The sequence below is a fragment of the Delphinus delphis genome, chromosome 13, assembly GCF_949987515.2.
Source record: "Delphinus delphis chromosome 13, mDelDel1.2, whole genome shotgun sequence".
NCBI lineage: Eukaryota > Metazoa > Chordata > Mammalia > Artiodactyla > Delphinidae > Delphinus > Delphinus delphis.
The window spans coordinates 38,653,768-38,667,470 of NC_082695.1; the positions used below are offsets into that span (position 1 = coordinate 38,653,768).

Consider the following 13,703-nt stretch of genomic DNA (forward strand, 5'->3'; position numbering starts at 1 on the left):
TGAACTGTGGGATATGAGATAAAGATAAATGTTAGGATGCCCCGGAGATGTTCATTTTGGGTGAGTCCCATGTGAGGCGTATGAGAAAGTGACTTAAAATCAAACTAGAGATCTATTTTACTGCGGCTGAGGTCATAGAGAGGCTTGAGGAAGGAAAAGCTTATTTATAACACAGGCTTCTGGGAATTCCCTGGTGGTCCAGTGGTTAGGGCTCTGCACTTCCACTGCCATGGGCCCTGGTTCAATCCCTGGTTGGCGAACTAAGATCCCACAAGTTGTGCAGCGAAGTCAAATAAAAAATGAAAAAAATAAAATGGGCTTCTGTGAGTAACTTTTATTCCTCATTACCAAGCAGGAGTCACTGGAAGGGGGGCTTCCAAAATTATACTTGGTGGATGCAAATGGACAGGAGGTTATCTAGAAAATTCTGTAAAGATAATTTCTTTTCCTGTCTTTTTTCTTCTAGAGAATATCTTGTCTAACCCAGCCTGAGGGAAGAACATTTGTCACAAACCCTCATCAGGCAGAAACCTACAGTGGTGCCTGAAAGGGGATGGGTCAGTTAGTGGCTCACAGAGGAGAATATTCTGAGGGTGAGGGTGGGCTCTGAGATATGCAAAGCCTGACTGTGAATGGAAATAGGCTTATCAGACCGGAATCTTGCCAGTTCCAGAGGAAGTCGGGAACAAGGAAAGGGGAAGGTTTAGGGGTAGCTGGAGTAGGGCAGAAGGACCTTTATCTACATTGGGAGGTCTAATCCAGAAGCCATGGAATACTGGAAAAGCCAAGAAAGCCTGGAGGTCATTTCCATGGATAAAGGTAGTTTGGGGATTGGGAAACGAAATCAGGCTAGAATTTCCGGAAAGGGCTCTTCTTCTGTCCCCACCCCTCCCCTACCAAAGTGCTCTAGACTCGGACATAGATTTTAGAACGAAATCTATTTTTGGAGGGCCTTGGGAGACTTTCTTGACACTTAGTGGGAATAACTGCAGAACTCTGCAGTGTCCCACGATTGGAAAACTCTGGAAAAGAACAGTGGTCTGTGGCACAGTGATAATCATAGCTCACCTTTACGGGACAGTTGCTAAGTGCCAGGCGCTGGGAAGGCAAGGAAAGTGCATTTTCTCACCTAATTCTCATTCAATCAGAGGAGGCAAGTGCTATTTTTTTAAAGTAATTTCTTCATTTTTTAAAATGTTAATTATTTTATTCGGCCACGGGGCATACGGGATTTTAGTTCCCTGACCAAGGATCGAAACCATGCCCCCTGCGGTGGAAGCGCAGTCTTAACCACTGGACCGCCAGCAAAGTCCCCACAAGGGCTATTGTTATCCATAGTTTGCAAATAAAGAAAGGGAGGCTTGGAGAACCAGGTAATTTGCCCAATCCCACTGAGCCAGTTAGGGGCAGATCTGAGAGCCTAACCTCCATCCATCACACCCTAAAACCTGTGCTCCCACTCTGAGGCTGGGCAGGGGACCCGCAAAAGGGAGACTGAAGGGCTTTTGTGGAGGAGTAATTTCTTTTCTCTGTATTCTCAGAAGTGGGCCACAAAAGGCTGAAAGCCAGTTAACCTTGATTTCAAATCGAGTCGTTAGTTTTCTCAACATTTGACTCAGAAAGAAACACCTCCCTTCTTCCTTCTTGAAGTAATTTAATTTTCACATTATAGTTGAAGGGAAATCCTCTATTTACCTAATGCTTTCCTGTTCAGTCCTTTCAGGCTATGAATCTTGTATATTTTATATACACAAAGGTGACTTTTCCTTCCTTGAATGACCAACGCTTATCAGCACAAGCAACTGATACCGAGCTCATAAATATGTCACTCGGAGCCAGCCTCAGCCTTTCTCTCCTCTGAGTCTAATTTTCATGCAACAGTTTTCCTCCTCCTTTCTTTTCCTGACCCCGTGGAGACTGCCTGCACTCCGGCCCCCCAGCACCCTTGGAGTCTACTTTGGTTTCACTCCCCATGGGCAAATATAAAAATGAGTGACCGCTGCTTCCACGCCTAAGCCATTGCAGCAGGAGCCCGCAGACAATATAAAACAAGGTCCGTGGAGCCAGCGCCTTCCGATTCCAATTAAATATTTCCTGTAAGTCTGTGCCAATTGTACATCTTGGAAGGACATTTGAAAGCAGAAGTTTGAACTCACGGGGACCCCGTTGCCTTAAAAACCTGTTTCCTGTTTGACAAGATTTTACTAGCAGGAGCAAAGTAGCACATTCAGCAATTGTTAGTGGTTCAGATGTGCAAAGGTGGTGGTTTCCTCTCCTGAGGGCCCACCAGCACAGCCTCATTGAGCTGCAGATTTCTCTCTTCCAGATAAATCTCTCTGAACATTAGACCCCTATTCCAAAGGGCCCTAATGACATTTCCAGGATTACAGGAAATATTTGCTTATCTCCCTATCTGTACATCCTCCCCTGTGCTATCTTATAAAGTTTGAAAAGCTCTTCAAGACAACTTCACAGATGTTATTATCTCCATTTTACAGATGAGGAAAGTGAGGCTCAGGGTTCAGATGTTAATAAGTTTTGTATAGAGTATTTCAGACTGCCAGGGACTAGGTGTTCAAGGCGCTCCTTGTGTCATGACTTTGCCCAAGTTCCTAAAACGTTCTTTGTTTCAGTTTCCCAGTTCATAAAATGAGGTAAATGGCAGCAGGAATTTGACATCACAGATTGGAAAGAACTTTAAGTTGGTCCTCAGCAAGGCACCACAGTAATCACAAAGTGTTATTATTACTTTAAAAATTATCATTATTGGCTTCCCTGGTGGCGCAGTGGTTGAGAGTCCGCCTGCCGATGCAGGAGACGCGGGTTCGTGCCCCGGTCCGGGAAGATCCCACATGCCGCGGAGTGGCTGGGCCCGTGAACCATGGCCGCTGAGCCTGTGTGTCCGGAGCCTGTGCTCCACAACGGGAGAGGCCACAACAGTGAGAGGCCCACGTACCACACACACACAAAAAATTATCATTATCACTAGTAAAAAAATTAGGCCTGAAACTCAAAGCACTCCATGATCTAGCCCTAGTCTACCAGTCCATCAGTCTTTTTTCCAGCCACAACTCCCTTTTCCCACTCCGCCATCACACACACACACCCCACACAGAGGTTATCCCTTTTGTCAAACTTTATTTACCCTCTGGACCTTTGTCCACATGGTGCCTTGTACCTGGGACACTCCATCCTCCTGACTGTGGTCCCACTACCTTCAAGAGGGCTCCCCATCCTGCTTGGGGATCAGGCTGGTGTCATACAGAGCATTAGTACCACAGTTGGAAGCCCCGTGTATCATCAGTATGGTTTCGGCAAGTGACTTAGCCTCTCCGAGTCTCCACGCTCGTCTCTAAGATGGGCTAACACCCTTTACCTCACCATTTTATAAGGACAAAATGACATACCCATGTAACCCCCAGGCCCAGGACAGGCACAGAATATACCTGAGCCCCTACCTCCCATCCCCTCAGCCAAAACCCACTCCTTCCCTCGTGCTGTGAATGGACTTTGCTTGTACCTGTCTGGCAACAGTCACCAAAGTCTAGCTTGTGTTTTTGTCCTCACGTCTGTCTTTGCTGCCTGTGTGAAACTGTAGGCTCTTTGAGAGCCAGGAAAATGTCGATTTATTTTTGTGTCCACCACTGTCATCACCTCACAGTAAGTCCTCTGCGCTGGTGATAGAACTTCAGGAATATTATCGACAGGCTCTCCTGGACCTGCTTGCCTTGTGGGGTGGGCGAGACTAATACTCCTGGTGAATTTATAGAGCACGGAAGCTGAGACGTAGAGGGGCCAAGTGAGTGAGAATTCCAGGGCTCATTCCAAGGCTCTGCCTCCAAACTGCCTGCTCTTACCGTGTCCGCTTTGCACAAATTTAAACATGAACTTTCTGCATGACCACGTGAGTAAAATTTGATAGAGTGAGATTCAAGCATTCAGTTAACAAACGTATAATACTGATACTTTTAATGGATTCATTCTAGGTAGCTAGACCTCTTATTCATGATATTAATCTCATGAAAGGCCTGAGAGGTGGCATTCCCCCCCCCCCACCCCTGCATCTTGCAGCACAATGATGTTTAGTACTTGTGATGTCTTGTGCTAGGTTCTAGAAGTATCCATTAGTGAACACCAAGTTCCTGTTTGTTAAGATTGCAAAGTAGTGACAGAGACTGGCAAACAGATCGTTAAGTGCATATACTAAGTTATAAGTTATATTCTCCACAGAAAGGAGAATAATTTCTCATTTTGGTGAATGAGAAATTATCAGGAACCAGGCAATATTTGAACAGAATCCTGAAGGATGAGAGTTCAGAGGTCAGATAAAGGAGAAAAGGCAATTCTAGGAATAGGGAACAGTGTGCTCAAGGTCAAGGAGGAAAGAACAGCACGTATTTTAGTTGTGGGGGAAAGAGTAGGTGAAACTCAGGTTGGGGCAGGACTACGTGTCAAGCCAAAGAGCTTGGCCGTTTTTTCTGTAGGTGATGGGAGCCATCAAGGGTTGAGCACGGGGCTGGTTGGGGGAATTACTCTGGTGTTTTGTGATGATCATTTTGGAGGTCTTGGAGCAGGAGATCATGAAGATGCCCTGGGCGATAAAATTTTATCAACATCGAAAGTTATTCTAATACAAAGATAAATTAGTTATTATGATTATTATCCCTGGATATTATCAAAATTAAGCTTCTTCCATTTTATTTTATTTATTTATTTTAAATATTTATTTATTTATGTTGGCTGCATTGGGTCTTCGTTCCTGCACGCGGGGCTTTCTCTAGTTGCGGCGAGCGGGGGCTACTCTTCGTTGCGTTGTGCGGGCTTCTCATTGCAGTGGCTTCTCTTGTTGCATGCAGAGCACAGGCTCTAGGCGCATGGGCTTGAGTAGTTGTGGCTCACAGGCTCAGTAGTTGTGGCCCGCGGGCTCTAGAGCACAGTCTCAGTAGTTGTGGCGCACAGGCTTAGTTGTTCCGAGGCATGTGGGATCTTCCCGGACCAGGGCTCGAACCTGTGTCCCCTGCATTGGCAGGCAGATTCTTAACCACTGCGCCACCAGGGAAGCCCAAGCTTCTTCCATTTTAATGCTTACTTCTTCTTTGGATAAAATTGAGAAGAAATATGCTGTGGATTCAAAACACTTCCTTAAAGGGGCAAAAGATCTCCAAGAAATTTCACCTTGTGGTATGTCTTGGCCCACAGTGTGGTAACTTCATTAGCGGAAATAAGGCTTGTCTGAGGGTGTCTCTGAGGACAGTGGCCCCGGCATTCTCTTCGTGGAGCCGGCCATCCCCAGCTCTGCTGCAGGCAGGGCACGGTATAAGCATCCACCCGTCTGGCTCAGCCCCACTTGCCCGAAGCGAGTGGAATCTTCAGACACCTACTACACATGCGTGTGTATTCTGTGCCATGTATCTGGATATGTTTAAAATAGGGGTGGAGAAGAATACATAGGGTATGGGGGAAAGAAAATCCAGAAACTTTTTTCACTGAGCCCAAAGTTTCCAAAGTCTTCCACTGACCCACCCAACTCCTGTGCAAGCAGAGTCCTGGCTGCAGGGCCCTGGGTTCCCACCAGCGCAGCCCGGGGCAGGGCCCGGGGCTTCTGCCCCTATCGGTCCCCTGAGGCTGCCTCACCTGACCAAGTCTGCGCAGAAAATGTCCTTGAACAGCTTTTTTTTTTCTTTCTTTCTTTGTTTTTTAAACAACACCTGACTGATCCCAAGTGAAACGTCCTTAACGAAGTGAGCTCACCAACAGATGGTGCTGCTGGGACCCGTCCCTGTGCAAACACCCTCCTCACCCTGGACAGGGCTGGCTCCTCCTGGCTTTCTGTGCCAGGTTTTTAACCTTCCATTTTCAAGGACTGAGTTTCTTGTTCGTTTGCACCTTCTTGCAGTGGCCTATGAGGAAGGCCATCATGTGTAGCAGGGCAGGTGCTTCCTGGGAATATGATCTCCCCAAGGTCACATGGGTGGGCTCACTCCTCCTTTGGGGTCCCCACCTCCAAACCCCACCTTCCCCATGTCTGGCCTGAACAGACCATCATAAAGTTCTAGAGGCTTCTTCCAAGGACGTCAGACATTGGCTTTTGGATCAGTGGAGCTTGCAGAACCTTGGAATTCTGCCCCGAGGCCTGGTGGCATTTCATGGTGGTTGGCAGGGCTGATGCGGGCTTGGTGACGTCTTTACATGGGGAAGAAGGCCTCAGGGTGACTGACCACCAGGCTGGACATTGGCCCAGGTGTGGTACCAGTGGAAGTGGTGAGTCCCAGCCCTGGTCACCGGCCTGCTCCTTTATACGTCTGCCTAAGTCTGGAGGGTCTCACTTCCTCCTGAAATGGAGAGAAAAAGGCCCCAGGGTGCTGGAACACAAGCTGCTTAGGCTCTGTCTAGCTACCACACCTTCCTCAACTCACCTTGCCTTTCACCGATCTCCACCGTTGCTGCCTGGAATCTCCCAGAGAAGGGAGGATGGGAGTTGGGGGGAAGGATGAGTGTGCATCCCAGCGGCCTCTGGGGACTCAGGTAAGTACTGAGACAGTGCAGAGAGCCTGAGGCCGGTTCTTGCTTTGGGTGGGGGCAGCTGGTATGGGAGGGAGAGGCGTTGGAATCCTTTGCTTTTCTACTAACGAGCCTCAGTTTCCACTTCTGTAAAGGGAGAGGGACAGTCCTTTTCTCGCAGATGGCACAGGTATGCTCCTCCTATCATTGGTCCTGGCTCCAAGCCTTCAGGAACGTGCACAAGACTGTCGGGAGAGCTCCCACCACCTCCTGTCTGTACCAGGGCTTTCTGAGGCTGAAAGGACTTCAAGGGCATCTGGTCAGCTTCCTGCACTTGGTAAGCGCTCAGGTTAACCTGTGAAGGAAAGCCAGGGTCGTGATCGAGAGGGGTACCAAAGACGAGTTTAGAGGGCGTGGCCTGAGTAGCCCCGGGTGATGGAGAGCCTTCGGCTTGATGGTGGTGCTCCTGCTGAAGCCCGTCTGCTCTCCACCCTGGGATAACACGTCAGCATGATTACTCTAGTCCTTCAGGCTTCTTTCCCATTCCTCAGAGTCCTTTTCTTCATCCGCAGTGCCTTCTTTTGGATGGCATTTCTTAAGCTTTTATTTATTTATTTATTTATTTATTTTGCGGTACACGGGCCTCTCACTGTTGCGGAGCACAGGCTCCGGACGCGCAGGCTCAGCGGCCATGGCTCACGGGCCCAGCCGCTCCGCGGCATGTGGGATCCTCCCGGACCAGGGCACGAACCCGTGTCCCCTGCATCGGCAGGCGGACTCTCAACCACTGTGCCACCAGGGAAGCCCGCATTTCTTAAGCTTTTAAATATCTAAAAGACTTTTAAATGTCTGGTTCTGTTTAAAAGGCAGACATGTATATGTGTGTAAATTCAAATAATTTTTAGCTAGAAAAATGAATTTCAGCTGACAGAATAAGGACAATGTGGATAATTCATCTGATTTCTTGGAAGGCATGTTTGCTCAAGAGCAAAGCCTTAGTGGTTGCTTGTTTAATTTTGATGTTTTTTCAATAAAAGACATTACAATGATAAACCAATGAGCTATATGAGTTTTGAAAATTAAAAATGACAACAATCAAAACCCATTGCAATGCACTGATTATATATAAAGAGGGTGGTTTAACAAACACGTTCAAAATAGGGCACAAAAAGGCTGTGAAAAATAAGATGTGGAACCAGAGTGGCAAAATGAAAAACGTTTTTTTTCCAGACAATTTAGATTTGCGGGGAGATATATTTGTGTTAAACATTTCAAGGAGCCTGGAGCAAGGGTATTTTCTGAAGATATTATTAAAATTTTGTCTAAGTATTATAGATTGATTAATCTTATTTTTACTCTCTAGCCCCTCTGCTCATTATTCGGGTACTGCTTACAGTTGCCTCATGTTTCTGTGAAATTTCAAGCAGAAATCTGGTTCTTGTTTTTTCTTTTTTTTTTTTAACTTTTTATTTTATACTGGCGTATAGTTGATTAATAATGCTGTATTAGTTTCAAGTGTACAGTTACACATATACATGTATCTATTCTTTTTCCAATCCTTTTTCCATTTAGGTTGTTACATAATATTAAGCAGGGTTCCCTGTGCTATGCAGTAGGTCCTTGTTGGTTATCCATTTAAAATATAGCCATGTGTACATGTCAGTCCCAAACTCCCTAACTATCCCTCCCCACTACCCTTCCCCCCTGGTAACCATAAGTTCCTTATCTAAGTCTGTGAGTTTGTTTCTGTTTTGTAAATAAGTTCAAGAAATCTGGTTTTGGTGATCACCACTCACCTGTCCCAGCTCGAGGTGACTTTTGGGGTCCTTGTTTAACTTTCCATCGGCGGTGCCCCCTTCCGTGAGCCTGGCTTGACGGCCTTTCCCTCACTGGCTCTTGCTCTGTTGAGATCTTTGCTCTCGTTCCAGGTGCTCCCCTGTGTCATGGGAAGAGGTAATGCAGTGGCTCAGGCCCAGCGTGAAGAGTATGCCTCATGAAGAGACACGTCCCCAAAGTGAAAGCAGGTACTCCTCATTCTGGTGTTACCCTAAGAACACTCACAGAATAAGCAGCAGTGGGGCCTTCATCCAGGGAGGTGGAAGGAGCAAGCCTTCTCTTGGTTTTGGGGGAGTGGCCGTAGGGAGCAATGACAGAGGGGCATTGCTCTCACCCAGTACCTTCATGGCCAGCACTTGCTGTCAGCACTTGACAGGTTCCCACCTGGATGACAATGGGTTTGAACACTGAGTGTCCTACCCCTCCATGGATGAGGGTGCTCATTGTTGTGTGGGTAAAATACGGCTCGAACTCCCAGTTCCAAGTAATTTTTCAAACACCACATTTCATAATAAGGCGAAGCTTGGTTTCCTTATTTCATTATTTTTTTAAAAAAATTTAATTTTACTTATTTATTTTGTACCTGGACAGGGACTTGAACCCTGAGCCCTCAGATTAAAAGTCTGATGCTCGGGCTTCCCCGGTGGTGCAGTGGTTGAGAATCCTCTGCCTGCCAATGCAGGGAACACGGGTTCGATCCCTGGCCCAGGAAGATCCTACATGCTGCGGAGCAACTAAGCTCGTGTGCCACAACTACTGAGCCTGTGCTCTAGAGCCCGTGAGCCACAACTACTGAGCCCGCGTGCCGCAACTACTGAAGCCCGTGCACCTAGAGCCCGTGTTCCACAATGAGGGAAGCCACCGCAATGAGAAGCCCGCGCACCGCAACGAAGAGTAGCCCCTGCTCGCCGCAACTAGAGAAAGCCCTCGCGCAGCAACAAAGACCCAACGCAGCCAAAAATAAATTAAAAAAAAAGTCTGATGCTCTACCAGCTGAGCTACCCCGGCATTTGTTATTTTTATTAAGATTTCTTAGCATATCAAAAAAGTATTTATGAGGCGTTTAAAAACCATTGAGTAAAAAACCCAAAGAATAAAAGAATAAACTAGAGGAAGAAAGTAAGGATCTTGGATTTCTTGAGTACTTACTATCAGCACTGACTACGTGTCAAGCACTTTACATGATCTTACTTAAGCCTCGTAACAACCCTGAAACGCAGGCTTTCCCATCTCCATTTTACAGATGAAGGGATCCAAGACTCCAAGTGGTTAGGCGGTTTACACGGCAATGCTGAGCTGTAGAGCGGGATTTTAACTCAGGCCTGAGCAGCTCTGCCCCTCCTTCCTGTCGCCCCCTAATCAGGAAGAGCAGCAAAACCCATGGGCAGCTGAGGCGTATATGGGGACATGGGCACACAGGCATTTCTCTGGTCCTCAGTGTCCTCAAATGGGGTTAAGTTAGATACTCCTTAAACTGTTTTCAAGATATAAAAGTATTGCCTATGTAGGTCCTCGATAAATATATATCCAAAATTATATAATAGAATTAGATGAGATGGGCATGGCCCAGATAGGAAAGGAAATAATATAATGTCGTGACTACACTAACCTGCATTTAAAGTGTTCATTCAGGGACTTCCCTGGTGGCGCAGTGGTTAAGAATCCTCCTGCCAGTGCAGGGTACACGGGTTCGAGCCCTGGTCCGGGAAGATCCCACATGCTGCAGAGCAGCTAAGCCCGTGCGCCACTATTACTGAGCCTGTGCTCTAGAGCCCACGAGCCACAATTCCTGAGCCCACGAGCCACAGCTACTAAAGCCTGAGTCCTAGAGCCCGTGCTCCGCAGCAAGAGAAGCAGCCGCAATGAGAAGACCGCGCACCGCAACGAAGAGCAGCCCTTGCTCGCTGCAACTAACGAAGATCCAACACAGCCAAAATAAATAAATAAATAAATTTTAATAATAAATAAATACGTGTTCATTCATGTGGACCTGAGCCATAGATTAGTTGTCAGTTTTATTATGTATTTGGTCATATTAAAAAGATGCTTTTCTACTGAATAGCATAGGGAACTATATTCAATATCCTATGATAAACCATAATATGAAAAGAATATGAAAAAGAATATATGTATGTATAACTGAGTCACTTTGCTCTACAGCAAAAATTAAACACAACATTGTAAATCAACTATACTTCAATAAAATTTTTTAAAAAAAGAGACATTTTGGGACTTCCCTGGTGGTCCAGTGGTTAAGAATCCGGCTTCGAATGCAGAGGACACCAGTTCAATCCCTGGTTGGGGAACTAAGATCCCACATGCCGCAGGGAAACTAATCCCGCATGAGGCAATTAAGCCTGCACACCGCAACGAAAGATCCCGTGTGCTACAACTAAGACCCAACACAGCCTAAATAAATAAATAAATAAAAGGAAATTTTTTTAAAAAAATAAAAAAAATTTTAAAAGACATTTTTACAAAAGTAGAGTTTGAGCACTTTTTAAGTAAACGAATATGGTTGGCTCCTTTGTTATACTTCTAAATACACATCTGGGATTGACATTATAAATCAAGTTGATTTTTCCTCAGGTGTATATTTTCAATGGTTTCTATTTACAATGAGGATTAAAAGGTCCCAGGCTGGTGTTACCTGATGTTTAGCAGTATTTGCGTGCAGGCACCTGCTTTATACATGTATTGGGCATCTCCCCAGATGTCTGACATGCACAGTGTTCTGAGGGAGCATTTCCTACACGATGCTATGGCTTACTTTGTATGAACTGTTGCCACACTTGTTTTTTATATTATTATTATTATTTTTTTTTGCCATACGCGGGCCTCTCACTGTTGTGGCCTCTCCCGTTGCGGAGCACAGGCTCTGGACGCGCAGGCTCAGAGGCCATGGCTCACGGGCCCAGCCGCTCCGCGGCATGTGGGATGTTCCCGGACCGGGGCACGAGCCCGTGTCCCCTGCATCGGCAGGCGGACTCTCAACCACTGCGCCACCAGGGAAGCCCCACACTTGTTTTATCTAAAGTTATCTGGAACATTTGGGGCCCCTTGATTTACATGAGTGAATGAAAGAAAACCTTTACTGTATCTAAACAATAAAAACATGGCAGGCGAGACAGCCAAACCTGGTAGTGAGGAGACCAGATTCCTGCAGAGTTTCCTGCCTGCCATGGACACACTGGAGATGACTGGCATCACCCCCGGGGTCACCAGTCTAGAGAGCTCTGGGTGTCTGGGGGACCTGCTTTCAGCAGAGAACCATGGAGAGGGCGTGTGGCTTCCTGTGATGGGTGGCTCATTCTCCCTACAAGATAAGTGGTACCTGGCTACCCTGGGGTCTAAAGAAGATCTCAGAGGTAGCTGGACTTTTGTCATTAAGCTCAGGGGAAATACACACACACACACACACACACACACACACATGAACATATTAACATAGTATCAATCCCTTGGAGTGCCAAAGAAAATGGGAGAGAAATTCTGAGGCTTGTTTCCCTGCATTTGAATTTCTATCCACAAGGCAGCCTGGGAAAGGAAAATGATATGGCTCCAATATTTTATTTAATAAATGATAGGGCATCCAATTATTCTGGGATGGGTTCTCTGTATATAGGTTGTAGGTCAGAACCATCCCATAATAATCAACTCCCTGGTCCAGGAGGCAAATGCCCTGTGCCCCTCCGTACCCCTATGGCTTAGGGTTCTTCTGAGGCATCTTTCCTCCATTTGGGCTCCAAGTTCACTTGCAGCAGAGCTCATCTGTAAGAACATGTTCGTAGGAAGGAGGGAGGTGATGGGTGCCCTGTGTCTTGCCAGGGATGGCTGCTTCTCTGACATACTGGTTCTAGGATTGGGAGTAAGTTTCCAGAAAGTACCTATTTGAATACACCCAAAGCATTGTGGACTTCCTTGATGCTCTTTCATCAAATATCTTTCAAAGCCTTATTAATAAGTAGAATGATTAATAAATAGAATGCTAGGTGTGGACCAGTGGTTCTCAACTCTGGCTGCCGGTTAGAATCTTCTGGGGAGCTCAAAAGCTCAAGGATTTTATAGTTCCTTTGATGAATTGAAAACAGAAAATGGTGATCCTAGCAGGATATTTCCTTCTGAAACCACGCTCCAGTGCCTCACTTGCCCTTAATTAATTTTATTGGAGTTGACCCAAATAAAAACCTATCTCATCGCATTCACCTCCCCTACCTGCCACCCACTGACAGTGTTAGGAAACAGAATCTGGCACCATGCCTGCCGGATGACACACAAGCCAATGCGGGATGGTATGACGAATCAGGAGTAGCCCTTCCCTCAGCTGGAGATTCCTCCCACAGGGTCTGAAGCGCTAGCAGTTCTAACCCAGCCCCTCTCCAGATCCGCACACCTGTCAGAAATCACTTCAGTGGGAAGGAAGGTCAAGGGCAGGAAAACAGCCCCTTATATAGCCATCTCGTATAGCCATCTCAGTGATGGAAGTGGGATTGCCTAAATGTCATTTTGTGCTTCGCCACAAAAGAAAAAGAACCCTGGGGTGTTCCAGAGAAGAGGGGTGACTTTCTCTGCCTCCTGGCTGGGAAGGAATCTCCAGGGACGGATGTCTGGAGAATCAGAAGGTAGGGAGAGCTGGGGACTTGTGCTTCTCGATGGCCGATTTTTAAGTCTGTTTGGCTTGTGTTTCTGCAGAGTAAAACATAAGTTAAAAAGAAGGGGAGGGAAAATTAGGTCTTGAGAGAACTAGAGACTCCAGGAATTACTCTTGTTGTTGTTGATGCTACAGTCAGTCCCTAAAAGAAGACAGAGTCGTAAGGGGAATGTAAACCCTCGCGCCACTGGTTTTCTGAGCAGCGCAGTTTGAGTGGAGCTTTAGCTGCCTGGGAAGGTAGAGCAGGTCCCATAGGGAGAAACACTCTTTCAGATGGGTTTGGGAATCCAGTGTGCTTTTTTTCACTCGAAAACATATTTATTGTCATCCCTCTAGGTAACTGTAGTTTGACAAATGTCTTGGTGATAATGTTGTAAAGGAAAACCTGAGAGACAGACTGCTTAGCTTAATTGCTAACAGCATTCACATCACTTTGAAAGTGTAGGACATTTAGGAATACCTAGTTTAATTCACAAAGAAGACGGTTTCACACCCTGACTGAGCCGGATCATTGACAAGATTAGATACTGTCACAGTTAGAGACAGAGCAAAAAACAAAACTAATTCAAAACAAACAAAAACAAAATAAAGTTCAGCGTGGACTTCAGTAAGAAATATAAAAGGGTGGCAAAGGCACTGTGGTCATGTGACTTCCCAGCTTCCGAAGTCTGTGCTGGTGCTTTGTGAATATTTAGGTAGGAAGGAAGGGTTTGGT

The 13,703-nt window shown here is 46.3% G+C and overlaps 1 long non-coding RNA gene across 3 annotated transcripts in view; it reads right to left on the reverse strand.

The window, feature by feature from the left end:
* The window catches only part of LOC132436181 (uncharacterized), a 59,600-nt gene that overhangs the window by 16,642 nt on the left and 29,255 nt on the right, over positions 1-13,703 (reverse strand). For all 3 annotated transcript variants that reach the window (XR_009521726.1, XR_009521727.1, XR_009521728.1), the window contains one exon: positions 8,298-8,437. This is a non-coding gene — a long non-coding RNA (uncharacterized lncRNA). The remainder of the gene's footprint in view (positions 1-8,297; positions 8,438-13,703) is intronic.